Below are 14,626 nucleotides of genomic sequence, written 5' to 3'. Positions count from 1 at the left end.
TAATGATGATAATAATAATAATAATAATAAAAAGAAACAGCTGTTCCATCTTATTTTTTAGCCAAGATTTAGCAGCAGTAGTAGGAATTAAAAATTACTCAACCCTAATACTCTATGATGCATTTTCTGGCAGAGAAAAGAATCATATAAGTTACATATGCTTAAATTCTATTCTTGATATTTGTCATAGTTTTTTTTTTTTTTTTTGAAACTCCCACTTCATTATAACTTGCATTATTTCTTACCCTTCTTTCTCCAAAGACTACTGTTTCCGGGGTGCCTGCGTGGCTCAGTTGGTTAAGCGTCCAACTCTTGATTTCAGCTCAGGTCATGATCTCGGAGTCTTGAGATCAAGCTCGATGTCAAGAGTCAAGCAACATTCTCTCTCTGCCTCTCCCTGGGCCCCTCCTCCCCACTCATGCCCTCTCTCAAACAAACAAACGAACAAAAACGAAACAAAACAAAACAAAAAAAACCGGAATGATTTCCTTCAGTGCTATCACTTCTGTTACAGGATTATTGATGTTTTCTTTTCTCTCAAAGCTCTCTAGCTTTTCTAGCTAAGCTTATGCTTTCCTGTTACAGTGGAGTTTTCCTAGCTGGACAAGTGTGAGAAATACGGTTAACCTTAATCTCCGAGACAGTCTGTTCCATCCATCTTCTCTCAACCTCATGAACGCCCTATTTCACTTCTCTCCCTTCTGTTCAGTTGGTGACCTCACCTCCTTCATTCGCATTCCCAGCCACAGCCCACTTGCTCAGCCTACCTAACCAGCTGTGTTTTCTCTCATGTTTATGCTTGGCTGTCCCGGATGATGTCGAAGGAAGAGGTGGTTCTCCAACTCCTTACCAAGAATGTCCACTCTGAGGGTGCGTTTGATCCAGTTGTTTGGCATTTTTAGTTACATTCTCTTGCTCTTCAATTCCCCAGTCTCTAGAGTCTCCTTGGTTTTCACATTACAAAACAGCTGCATAGCCCATATCTTAACTTCTTAAACTTCCATGACTTTTGTAGTAGGTATTGGAGGTGGCCTCTCCAGCATCTGTTCCTCTTTCCCAGAGACTCGGGTCTCTGTTTGGCATCTGTGTGGTTTCAGGGATTTGCCTCCATAAGCCCTGGTTTGGGGATGGACTACTGGAGACAGTCAAGGCCTTCCAACCCAAACCAGGCTGGGAGTGGGCGTCATGTGTGACCTGAACCCATCCTATCAGAGTAAATCTCTGAACTCTGGGGGGTGCTGACACAGAACCATGCCTACCTGTTCTGGAAGGTTCTGTGTGCCGACAGGAGTCCCAGAGTTGCTGCAATCATTTTTGCTGGGAAGAAGCCCACCTGAGAATGATTCAGCACAGAGAGGACAGAGAAATGGAGCTGAGCTCTGAACAAAGTGCTCATGAAATTTGCCTACCTGCAGGATCTTTTCATCTTGGGAGCAAATGAATTCCCATTGTTGTTTATTCCATTTTGAGATGGATTTTCTGTTACCTGCAATCAGGACTTCCAACTGATTATGGTAGTTTAAAACTATGTCCACAAATTTTTTGATATGTGTCTCTTCATCAGGTGGAATTTCATTCCCTTCCCCTGGAGCATGTGCTGGATTTAGTGTATTGCTTCTAGAAAATAGAATAAAGTGGGTGATTCTAAGACTAAGTAAAAAAGGGCATTGTGACTTCCTTCTGTTTCATCCCTCTCACTCCCTTCTATCTCTGTCTCCGTCCCTCTCTGTCTCTGTCTCTCTCTCCCTCATCACTAACTCTGGGGAAGCCAGTTGCCATGTCAGGAGGACACTCAAGTGGCCTTGAAGGGCCCACATGGTGAAGAACAAAGGTCTCCAGGCAACAGCTCCAGAGAGTTGACGCCTTCTGCCAACAAAAACATGAGTGAGCTTGGGAGGAGATTCAGTAATCTTGGTAAGCTTTGAAATGCCTGGCTGACACTTTGCACTCTTGTGAGAGACCCCAAGCTCTCACTGTGGTCATAGAAAGTCCAACTGCCAAATTAATTACTGGTTTGCAGTTCTTACTCTACTTGACCTCTTGGTTATAGGACAACACTAATAAGTATATGATTGTGTATACATGCACAGAATGGAATTTTCTAAGAAAGGCCACACTTCCAAAGTTTCCCACAAATGTTGACTTCTGTCTTAAAATATTTTTTCTAGTGATGATCACTACGAAACTTATTTTAAATACTCTACCTTTTAACAGGATTTTTTTTTTTTTGCTATAGGTCACATAAAAATAAATATATTTTATCCATTTATGTGTATTTATTTAAAATTTTAAAGGAAAAATTTTTAGAATTTGCAGTAGAGCTTATTGAAGAATTTTGGATTTTTCCCCCATTCAGAAAAAGTCTAAGTAAATTAGTCTAATTGGGATTTAAAAATTAACATTTGGGTGTATAGCTTATTTCAAATGTGGTTAAATAAGATTTCCGTATGCACTTTGAAAACTGAACAAAACACCAAGGAAAATCTCATAGAAATTTCCACTTAAAACATCATTCACACACACACACACACACACACACACATATGTAGATATATATGTGTATATACATATATAATCATTTTTGGCGAAGTGATTTAAAGAAGGTTAATAGCATTTTGGAAACAGTGCACAATTGTTCTAACTGACAGGCACTTGATTACTTATGACATATGCTGCCAGGATTTTTCTGTAATGGTCACATATGGGATTGAAAGTCATTTGTAAAATGAAACTTCTCTTCTAAAAGAAAATAAAAACTGTCATGTTTCTGCATCTCGCACCTCATAAGGAAAGTGTTGAGCTACAGACAAAAGGCTAATACTTTTTAAAAAGATCCTATAAATTCTGTATTTATATGTTCATGAGGAAAGCTGACTTAGATTTTACTTTAAAAACATTATTGACCTACCCCATTCCAGAAAGGATTGTGGGAATACCTAATTCCCATTCCTCATTCTTAAATAATGCCATGTGTTAGAAGACTGGAATTTGGTTTTTTGTTTTGTTTTGTTTTGTTTTAGATTTTATTTATTTATTTGACAGACAGAGATCACAAGTAGGCAGAGAGGCAGGCAAAGAGGGGGGAAGCAGGCGCCCTGCTGAGCAGAGTACCTGATGCGGGGTTCGATTCCAGGACCCTGAGATCATGACCTGAGCCGAAGGCAGAGGCACTGAGACACCCAGGCGCCCAAAGACTCAAGTTTTTTTATTTATTTGTCCCTGTGTTCCCTCCAACAGAAGACTTGACGTGCTGAAGAAGAACCGAACTCCACTGGCCTATTAAGGGCTGGGTATGAACTTGACTATATATGTTTACATAGACTTGCAAAACTGTCTGAGTCCTCTGTGAAAGGCACTAGGCTACCCTGGAGTGAACCTCGTCTCCTGTCCAAATTCAGCTTTAAAACCATGAATGGGCAAGAGCCAAAGTACACACCATAGGCTGTTCTTCAAGCCAACAGCATATACAGCAACCCCAATAACAATAGCCATTTGCTGAACAATAACCATTTGCTGAATGAAACCTTGCAGGTCAAACATTATAGGAATATTTCTTCTGGTCCAAACAACAGCCTTTTAAGATCAGTATCTTTCTTTCCGTTTTACAGATGAGTAAAGTGAGACTCATGGAAAGTGAATGACTTGTCCAACAGCCACACAGGAAGCGGCAGAGCTCAGACTCAAATCCAGTCTGGATCCTATCCTCCCACTCTATTCCATTATCGAACGGGGCTTTTCACCAACGATTCTTTCCTCTCATACCAGAAGAGCAACACAGTAATTTTGCCTGATGGAACTAAGGACTGTGAGCTCCTTGGGCGCAGGTCTTCATTCATGCAAACCGAACAGGAGCCTTTGCAGTGTGCGGACATGCTGTACACCATAGCTGGCTGGTGAGGGCTCTGACAAGAAGTTGCACCACGAATAAACCTGGTTGGTCTCAACCAGGTGAGCAAGTCTGGGGGTGGGACGTGAGCTGGGGCTGGGTCAGGTAGAAATGGAGATGGGTGAAAAGAAGAAGGAAGCACATGAAAAAGGCATCACACTCTATCTTCTTTGAGCTAAGCCTGCCACATGTTTGGATGAAGACGTTAACGTGGAAACACCGAAGTTTAATTTGGGCACAGCCATTTTTATCCCATTACCCTTTTGGGCACAAGGATGGAATAAATTCTTTACATGGAGTGGGAACAACACATGAGGTCTTCTCCACCTCTAACCATCTGAGGAAATGGGTGAGTCATTTAACTTTTTTGAGCGTAATTTTCCTCTAAGTCTAGCTGATCACTACAGACGCTTAAGCTCTGGAATTCTGATTCTACTAGCAGCAATGATGTGATACTCTAGTCATGGATTTTTTTTTTTTTTTTTTTGACATGGAAGAGCTTCACATAGAGTCAGGTGACAGATAATTGTAGATGACAGAATTTCCAAGAGAAACAGGAAAGCAAGCAACACAGTGCTTGAGCCCAGCCTGGTCCAGTTTTAACGAGACCCTTTTGCTGCCCAGTCCTGCCTGTCAATATCTGTTCTGCCAGGTCTGAGAGCAGGCTTTCTGCTTCAGCTACTGGAAGACATGCTGTCCCTGACCTCATGTTCCTCACTTGCCTTCCATATATGTCTCCTCAGGGTGTGTATCCACCATTAGGACTTGGTGAAAATTTGGTTCCACGTGGAACCCAAGCTGCAAGTGAGTTTTGGAAATGCTCAGCTTTCTAGCCTCTGGAGTACAGGAAGCCATGTCAGAAGCGTAAGTGGGTGTTACGTGAGTCTGTGTGTGGCATCTGTGGCATTTTGTTGAGTGCAAAAAGAGGAGTCTCTTGGAGATGTATATAAAACACTTTGCAGAAAGTCTGAAAGAGTAGTCACTAAACTGTTAGTAGTGTTTTGCTTTGATCAGAAGTGTAACTATTCACTTCTTTGTATCGACTGACATCTCCACCATGAATGAGTATTCCTTGTATTATTTCTCAAAAAAATGATACTTATTGTTTATGCTCCTATGGTTCTACATTACACGTAGATGCTGTCCCTGCCCTTCTGTGTCTTGTAGCTATTTGTCTTTAAGACACAGGCCACAGAATTAGACCTTGGAAATAATGTTGACAGGCATGAGAACATTATTTCAATTCAAATAGTGTTAACAAATCTCTAGATATTTGAATCAGTTTCTTTTTTTTATTTTTGGGAGTAAATTTTATTGTTAAGGCTTTATCTTTTTAAATTATTTTTAGTAACATGTAATATATTATTAGCCCCAGGGGTACAGGTCTATCAATAGTCATGCTTACACATTTCACAACACTCACCATAGCACATACCCTCCTCAATGTCCATAACCCATCCACCCTCAGCCTATACCCCTACCCACTCTTGTCTTGAACTGCTTTCAGGATTTTCCCTTTGTCACTAAGACTTGTAAGTTTTACTATTAGATGATGGGGTGTGGACCTATTTTTATTGATTTTGAGGGGGATTCTCTGTGCCTCCTGGAATTTGATGCTTATTCCCTTTGCCAAATTAGGGAAATTCTCTACTATAATTTTCTTCAATATACCTTCTGCCCCTCTCTCTTTTTCTTCTTCTAGGATCCCAATTATTTTAATATTGTTTCATCTTATGGTATCACTTATCTCTTGAATTCTCCCCTTGTGGTCAGTAGCTGTTTGTCTCTCTTTTGCTCAGGTTCTTTATTCTCCACCATTTGGTCTTCTATATCACTAATTCTCTCTTCTACCTCATTTACCCTAGCAGTAAGAGCCTCCATTTTTTTAATTGCACCTCATTAATAGCTTTTTTGATTTCAACTTGGTTAGATTTTAGTTCTTTTATTTCTCCAGGAAGGGATTCTCTAATATCTTCCATGCCTTTTTTGATACCAGCCAGCACATTCATGATCTTCATTCTGAACTATAGTTCTGACATATTACCAATGTCCATATTGATTAGGTCCCTATCCATTGGTACTGCCTCTTATTCTTTTTTTTGTGGTGAGTTTTTCTGCCTTGTCATTTTATCCAGATAAGAACAGATGAATGAGAGATTAAAATACTAAAAGTGTGGCAAATACCCCAGAAAAATATACACTAACCAAGTCAGAAGAGACCTGAAACCTGGGGGAGAAGTAAGGGGGGGGATTAAAAAACAAAAACATATATATATATATTAGACTGATGGATAGAACAGAGCCACACACTTGATTTGGGGTGTATTCTGGTTTCATAGAAGAAACTACTTGCCAAAATTTTAAAGAAAGAAAAACTTATATATATATATAAATAAGGATAAACATGATGAAGGGATGGAATATGAGTGAAAAGATGAAAACTTAAAAAGATTCTAAAAAAGGAATGAAAAGTTGGTTGGAAAAATTAAAAAAAAAAGAGGAGAGAATGTAATCAGGCTGGAGCTAGGTTTAGGGTATATTTTGATGTATTATAAGAAATCGTATCCCAAAATTTTAAAGAAAAAAAACCCATATGTATACAAAAAATAAGGTCAAATACAATGAAGGGATAAAATATGACTATAACAATGAAAATTTTAAAAGATTTTTTAAAAAGAAATTGTTGATAAGATAAAATAGTAAAAAAAAAAAAGTTAAAAGAGAAAAGGGAAAAGTTAAAAAAAAAGAATAAGAGAAAATTAAAATAAAAAAAATTTTAACTTTGCAAGACTAAAAGACCATGGGAAAAAAGCCATGAATTCTATGTGTTGTTTTGCCCTACCTCTGGAGTTCCCCAGTTCTGGTTTATCATGAACTTGGTCTTGGCTGGATGTTCTTGCTGATCATGATTCTCAAATGTCTTTGCAGGAGGTGGAATTGCACAGCCCTTGCCAGGGGCCAGGCTAAGTAATCTGCTCTGTTTGCTCTTGGGAGCTTTTGTTCCCTGAATGCTTTCCGTAGAGTTTTGGAGGACAGGAACAAAGATGGTGGCCTCCCAATCTCTGGCCCGGAGGAGCTGAGAGCTTGGGGCACCTCTCCTCAGTGCACCCTCAGAGAAAAGGGCTCAGTCACTCCCATCTCCCTGGTCTCTGGCCGCACTCTGAGTTCACCTGGCCTGTGACCAAGTGTTTCTATCTCTGGCCCACGGCCCCACCTGGAGTCTCCAAACCCAGCAGATTCCTGGTGCACGCTCCTGAATGGCTCCTCCTGGAGGAGGAAGGAAGGGGGTCTCTCTGGATCTGCCACTTGTGGGGTCCCTGCTTGAAGGACAGTGGTCCAACTATGCCTTGGATCATGGTTTATGGTAACCCCAAGCTGAGAGCCCACCTTTTGGCTCCATCTCTGTTGCTGGCTTCCCTGCTCTGATCCCTGGGAGCTCTGCCACCCTCAGACATGGATGGTCTTTTTGTGTCCCCACAGGTCCTGAGACCACACTGTCCCCATGAGGGCTCCAGCCCCGCTTAGCCTCTGGAGACACATCCCTCAGTGGAGCAGACTTCTAAATGTTATGATTTTGTGCTCTGTTGCTCCACCTCTTGCTGGGAGCTGGCCCCTCCCCACCATGGGCTATCTTCCTGTGGCTACGGATTCATTTCTCCGCACATCCTACCTTCCAGAAAGTGGTCGATTTTCTGTTTCTAGAGTTATTGCTCTTCTTCTCTTCTATCTCCTGTTGAGTTTGTAGGTGTTCAGAATGGTTTGATAACTATCTAGCTGAACTCCTGGGACCTGATGCTATTTCAGTCTCTTACTCCTCCACCTTCTTGCTTCCTCCTCTCTCTTGAATCAGTTTCTTAATGAAGACTCATAGACAATACAGTCAATGAGCCAGTTTTGTGAACAAAGATAAACCCAACTGTAGGTTATTTGGATGAAAATCACACAACTGGGCCCACGGCAGCGTGAGACAGGAGAGAGAAAGCTGGGAAGGGAGGTGAGGGGTGGATAGACCATGTGGGTCTTTGAATGTTGTGTTAAGAAATATGGACTCAATTTAAATCTTATCTCCTGTGACTCCTTCAGTGAGCACGGATTTTTTTCAAACATAAAATATTAAAATATATTTAATCTTTTGCTTACACTTGAGGATTCATTTTGAACATGGATTTGAACATGAGATTTCTAAATCAATAATTGTGATTTGTAAAAATTCACTGAAATAATTTGGTTTATATAGGGCCACAGAAAATGCTGTGAACTATTTAGGTGTTAGATGGCTATAGTGCCTTTCTAATAAAAATCGTTACTGTGATTAATGTAGTTACTTAATCTAGTATTTTTAAAGCACCTGCTATATGCAAGGTACTTTGTTAGGCTTTGGGGGAAATGACAGTTAAAGAAAATTTCTCTTCTCAAAAGAGTTTATGGTTTAGTTATGAGAGTCTAGACATTCATAAAATCCTGCATTAAAGAGCTTAATCTGAAACAAATTACAGCACAGGAACAGCAGAGCCCAGATACCGGGGAGCAGGCCCTGATGCAACGATGTTAGAATAGGGACTTTTCTTTGAAGGTATAGGAAGGAAGGTGAGTGGGGATGTGAGACAGAGAAGAGGAGGCAGCCAACATAAGATGCATTATCCTGCTGGTCCCTGCTGTGGGCAACAGGAGCTTAACCCCCCCAGGGAAACCAGGAGATGACATGGAGTCTTGGAATTATTCCAGCCAATCACAAAGGAGATGAGGTGCTTATTCACCAGTGTTGTGGACTGAGTGCTGTGTTCTCCAAAGTTTGTATGTTGAAATCTTAATCCCAGATGCCATGGTATTGGGACATAGGGCCTTTGGGAGGTAATTAGGCTTAGATGAGGTCATGATGGGATTAGTGCCTTTAAAGAAAGAAACACCAGAGAGCTTGCGCTCTCTCTCCCTCATGTAAGGACACAGCAAGAGACTATGGTCTCGTCTATGGCCATACCACCCTAACCGTGCCCGATCTCCTCTGATCTTGAAAGTCAAGCAGGGTGGGGCCTGGTTAGTACTTAGATGGAAGAGACTATGGTCTCCAACCAAGAAGAGAGCCTCACTGGAAACCAAAGCAGCCGCTGTTTTGATTTTGGACTTCCCAGCCTCCGGAGCTATGAGAAATACATTTCCATGATATTTGATTACGGCCATCTGAGCACACTGAAACAAACAGCCTCCTCGGCCTGGGAGCAGGGGTTCTCTAGAAGGAGTTACCTCTTTAGCACTTCCAGCCGGCAGATCACGGGCAGAGCAGCTTCTCCCGGTTTGCAGGAGGTTCTCAACCAGAGAGAGTCTGCTTCTAGCTGCTGGGAGTGCACCTGTGAACACTGAAGGCAAGGCTAGAAGTATCTGGGTGAGAGTTAGCAGCGTCTTCTAGCAGGTTAACTCTGAGGAGGAATGGCCATGGCAGTCTTCATACTCCAGGGAGGATGTTGTGTTTCAAGGGAGCCTTAAAGGGATAGGATGTCAACAGACATAGGGAGGGAAAAGCCATGGAGGGGAAAGCTGGAGCCTTAACCTGGAGGAGGCAAAGTTTGGGATACCTTAGATAACTAATACAATCACTATAACTCTACTTTTTCCCCTTTGAATGATTTAATCCTTGGATTTTATGTCTAAAAAAATTGTTCATATCTTAATTTAAAAATAGTTTATGGCTAAAAAATGCTAACCCTCTTCTGCGCTTTCAGCGAGTGGTGATCACAAATCACCATAACAAATGTAATAATAATAGTAAAAAAAAGTTTCAAATATAGTGGGAATCCCCAAAATATGACACAGAGACTTGAAGTGAGCAAATGCTGTTGGTTCACCATTACTGGCTCTGGGGCTATGACAGGGGTAAGCAAATGCTGTTGGAAACATGACACTGATAGGCTTGCTGGAGGTAGGGTTACCACAAAACTTCAGTTGGTAAAATCCACAATATAGATCTACAAAGCGCTATAGAGCAAAGTGCAGTAAAATGAGGTATGCCTGTATCTAGACTGCTTTCAAACTTGATTCTAAGGAAGATTCATGTAATCAGTAAGTATGAAGTCTGTACAATATGGAGATGAGCAAGACAGATCAAACACCTGCCCTACAGAGTTGACTGTTTCGTAGGAGACGCTGGTGGCAGATCAGTCTACAACCCTTCACAAGGCCTCCACCCTTGGGAGAACAAGCAGGAAAGTCAGGTGACTGTTCTGAGCTCCTGGCAGGTGGGGCACAGCCTTCTTTATGTTCAAAATCCCGGTAACTATCTTACCACCTGGACCTAAGTAGATACTGGGTAACAGTGGTCAAATTATGGGAGAATATGCCTAAGCAGGTATAAATGGGTAATAGGAGAACTTGAGTTCAGGTTTTGTAAACGAATCACAGTGATTAGCAGCACCTTTTCTCCCTACAGGTTTCTGGGTGTCCTGAGCCATGAGATTTATTTCCCAGGTGTTTTCTTCTATAGCTTAGGATGAACTCTATTTAATTTCCCTGGCATGTGGGGAGCTAAGGCCACACCTCCCTTCTTGCATCATAATATGCAAAGAAAAGTTTCTCTTTAAATTCTAGAAATGGGGCGCCTGGGTGGCTCAGTGGGTTAATCCTCTGCCTTTGGCTCAGGTCATGATCTCAGGGTCCTGGGATCGAGCCCCATATCGGGCTCTCTGCTCGGCAGGGGGCCTGCTTCCTCCTCTCTGCATCTTCTCTGCCTTTGTCTCTGCCTACTTGTGATCTCTGTCTTTCAAATAAATAAATAAAATCTTTTAAAAAAAACTATATAAAAAAAATAAATTCTAGAAATAAATTTTATTTACTGTTTAAGTGTCTTCACCTCAGGCGGTCTTACTGAAACACCGGCTGGGGATTCTGGCTTTCTCTTGAATTACATTTCTGTCAGCATTTACATGTGTAATGTTTTATCTTGCTAAGTTTTGTGTCTCATTAAAACAGTTCATGAATCACTTTTTATGGTTTCCATGTAGGTTACAAGAATGAGCACATTTGCATACAGATCCAAGTGCCTACCAGATCTAGGAGACCACCTTTAAAATGTATCTATTTTCTTGCTAAAATCCCTTCTTTTTTTTTAATTTTTAATTTTTTATAAACATATAATATATTTTTATCCCCAGGGGTACAGGTCTGTGAATTTCCAGGTTTACACACTTCACAGCACTCACCATAGCACATACCCTCCCCAATGTCCATAACCCCACCCCCTTCTCCCAACCCCCCTCCCCCCAGCAACCCTCAGTTTGTTTTGTGAGATTAAGAGTCACTTATGGTTTATCTCCCTCCCAATCCCATCTAGTTTCATTTATTCTTCTCCTACCCCCTTAACTCCCCCATGTTGCATCTCCACTTCCTCATATCAGGGAGATCATATGATAGTTGTCTTTCTCCGATTGACTTATTTCACTAAGCATGATACTCTCTAGTTCCATCCACGTCGTCGCAAATGGCAAGATTTCATTTCTTTTGATGGCTGCATAGTATTCCATTGTGTATATATACCACATCTCCTTTATCCAGTCATCTGTGGATGGATATCTAGGTTCTTTCCATAGTTTGGCTATTGTAGACATTAGTGCTATAAACATTCGGATGCACGTGCCCCTTCGGATTACTACGTTTGTATCTTTAGGGTAAATACCCAGTGGTGCAATTGCTGGGTCATAGGGTAGTTCTATTTTCAACTTTTTGAGGAGCCTCCATGCTGTTTTCCAGAGTGGTTGCACCAGCTTGCATTCCCACCAACAGTGTAGGAGGGTTCCCCTTTCTCCGCATCCTCGCCAGCATCTGTCATTTCCTGACTTGTTAATTTTAGCCATTCTGACTGGTGTGAGGTGATACCTCATTGTGGTTTTGATTTGTATTTCCCTGATGCCGAGTGATATGGAGCACTTTTTCATGTGTCTGTTGGCCATCTGGATGTCCTCTTTGCAGAAATGTCTGTTCATGTCTTCTGCCCATTTCTTGATTGGATTATTTGTTCTTTGGGTGTTGAGTTTGTTAAGTTCTTTATAGATTTTGGACACTAGTCCTTTATCTGATATGTCGTTTGCAAATATCTTCTCCCATTCTGTCAGTTGTCTTTTGGTTTTGTTAACTGTTTCCTTTGCTGTGCAAAAGCTTTTGATCTTGATGAAATCCCAATAGTTCATTTTTACCCTTACTTCCCTTGCCTTTGGCGATGTTCCTAGGAAGATGTTGCTGTGACTGAGGTTGAAGAGGTTGCTGCCTGTGTTCTCCTCAAGGATTTTGATGGATTCCTTTCTCACATTGAGGTCCTTCATCCATTTTGAGTCTATTTTCATGTGTAGTGTAGGGAAATGGTCCAATTTCATTTTTCTGCATGTGGCCGTCCAATTTTCCCAACACCATTTATTGAAGAGGCTGTCTTTTTTCCATTGGACATTCTTTCCTGCTTTGTCGAAGATTAGTTGACCATAGAGTTGAGGGTTTATTTCTGAGCTCTCTATTCTCTGTGTGTCTGTTTTTGTGCCAGTACCATGCTGTTTTGATAATGACAGCTTTGTAATAGAGCTTGAAGTCTGGGATTGTGACGCCACCAACTTTGGCTTTCTTTTTCAATATTCCTTTGGCTATTCGAGGTCTTTTCTGGTTCCACATAAATTTTAAGATTATTTGTTCCATTTTTTGAAAAAAATGGATGGTATTTTGATAGGAATTGCATTAATTGTGTAGATTGCTTTAGGTAGCATAGACATTTTCACAATATTTGTTCTTCCAATCCAGGAGTATGGAACATTTTTCCATTTCTTTGTGTCTTCTCCAATGTCTTTCATGAGTATTTTATAGTTTTCTGAGTATAGATTCTTCGCCTCTTTGGTTAGGTTTATTCCTAGGTATCTTATAGTTTTGGGTGCAATTGTAAATGGGATTGACTCCTTAATTTCTCTTTCTTCTGTAAGACCCCCTTTCTAATATCACCTCCATCTCTACCTCCTTTTTTCCCCCTAATAATTTCCTTCCATTGTCAAAACCAAAACCTGACATTTTCCTCAGGGCCACTTTCACAAGTCAAAGATTTTTATTACTCTAAAAGCTACTTCCTGAAAAGCAGCAAACTAGAACCCACTTGAGGGTACATGTTGTGGACAGTTAGCTGGGTAAATCACTCCCCAGGCTCATCTTGATTCAGTAGAATCCCAGATTACCATGACAATGGAATGTTTTCTGACAAATAGCTAACTCTGAAGACAATAAGCTTACAAATGCCAAGGGTTTACAAAAGTTTTTCCAAAGCTGGCTTCCAAGGAGTGTTAGAGTTTGAGTTGCTAATGGGTGTTTGGCAAAATAAAATGGTTTTGTAGTCAAGTTTGGGAATCCCTTCATATTCTGTTTTTCTCTTGGAAAATTAATAAAGTACATTAACATATTATAACATATTATTAATAAAGTATATTAACATATTATAGGTTCCTAACCCTATTTAACCATAGAAACCTTTCAAAAAGAACCTTTTAACAACTCACAGATTACTAATGTTCTAAGAAATATTGTTTGGGAAAGATTGATCCACATGGTTTCTATGGAGTTTATTTCCTGGATTTATCAGATCAGAGGACTTGAATAGTGGGTGGTTTTTTGTTTGTTTGTTAGTTTTGTTTTTTAGTTCTTCATCAATGTGTCTCCGAATGCATCTATTTATTTACGATTGTTTTTCTATGACTGACAAGCTTTGCCTTGATTATCAATGTGATTCGTACTGTGTTACTGATTTATTGATGAACATCACCCACTATGTTCTTAGTTGAATAGTTTAACACAGTACTTCTCAAAGTGTGGTCCCTGAACCAGAAACTTCAGCATCATCTGAGAACTTGTTAGAAATGCCAATTTTCAGGTCCCACACTTACTTATTTAGAAACTGTGAGGGAGGTCAAGCAATCTGTGTTTTAACAAGCCTTCCAGTTAATTCTGATGCACACTGAGGTTTGAGAACCATCAGTTTAACACCGTTTAAGACATCTGCTTTCAGCTCAGAAGGGGTAACAGGGATTAGATTTATCCTCCTATCTGAAACAACTGAAAAACTGCACAAAATATATGAAACAACAGTTCTCAGACATGGGACATCAGGCAGCTCAGGGATAATCATTCTTGAGAAATGGAAAACAAATGAAATGATCCCTACCACTGCTCCAGCTTACTGCCTATAGGGAGTTTCTGGGTTCAAGGCACAGAAAGAAGATCCAGAGAGCTGCAGAAGGTTCTCCTCAAGTCCTTTGCTTATTGTTTTTTGTTTTTTGTTTTTAGGTGCACCGTTCCTGGATGTACTGCAATACCAGGTCGATGCATGGAGTAGAAGGAGCAAGCTCCTATTCCATCTCCCTGCTCCAAAAATCCATTTAATATATTGTCCTCGGATAGAGGACGTATCAGATATTAAACTGATAAGAACAGATACTACACTTGATCTTAGCCAAAAGGCCGAGAAGCGATCCTTTGCTTATTGTTGACTGGAGTTTGGGTGTGACGGAACTACCCGAGGGAATGATCTGCCCAAATGGAGCAGAGGAAACAATCCCTACAGCTCACACAGGACTGGGAATAGGTCATGTTCTCACCATCTAGAGGAAGAGCCTTCTAATTCACAGAGCACTGGGAGAATACCCAGAGGGTAATGCCTCAGTAGTTGGTTCTCAGCTCAAAGTACTCTGGTCTGATTGATAAAACTTAAAAGTCTTGAAAGGATCAAACTAT

At 40.7% G+C, this 14,626-nt stretch overlaps 1 non-coding gene across 1 annotated transcript; it reads right to left on the bottom strand.

Annotated features, from left to right (window-relative positions):
• Nucleotides 1-14,174: 14,174 nt before the first annotated feature.
• On the bottom strand, nucleotides 14,175-14,365 carry LOC122892691. Its single transcript, XR_006381442.1, has one exon. It is a non-coding gene; the product is annotated as a U2 spliceosomal RNA (small nuclear RNA).
• Nucleotides 14,366-14,626: the final 261 nt, after the last annotated feature.

This window comes from Neovison vison, chromosome 12 (genome assembly GCF_020171115.1).
Source record: "Neovison vison isolate M4711 chromosome 12, ASM_NN_V1, whole genome shotgun sequence".
In the NCBI taxonomy this organism is placed as follows: domain Eukaryota; kingdom Metazoa; phylum Chordata; class Mammalia; order Carnivora; family Mustelidae; genus Neogale; species Neogale vison.
This window is presented reverse-complemented; position numbering and strand designations above follow the sequence as displayed.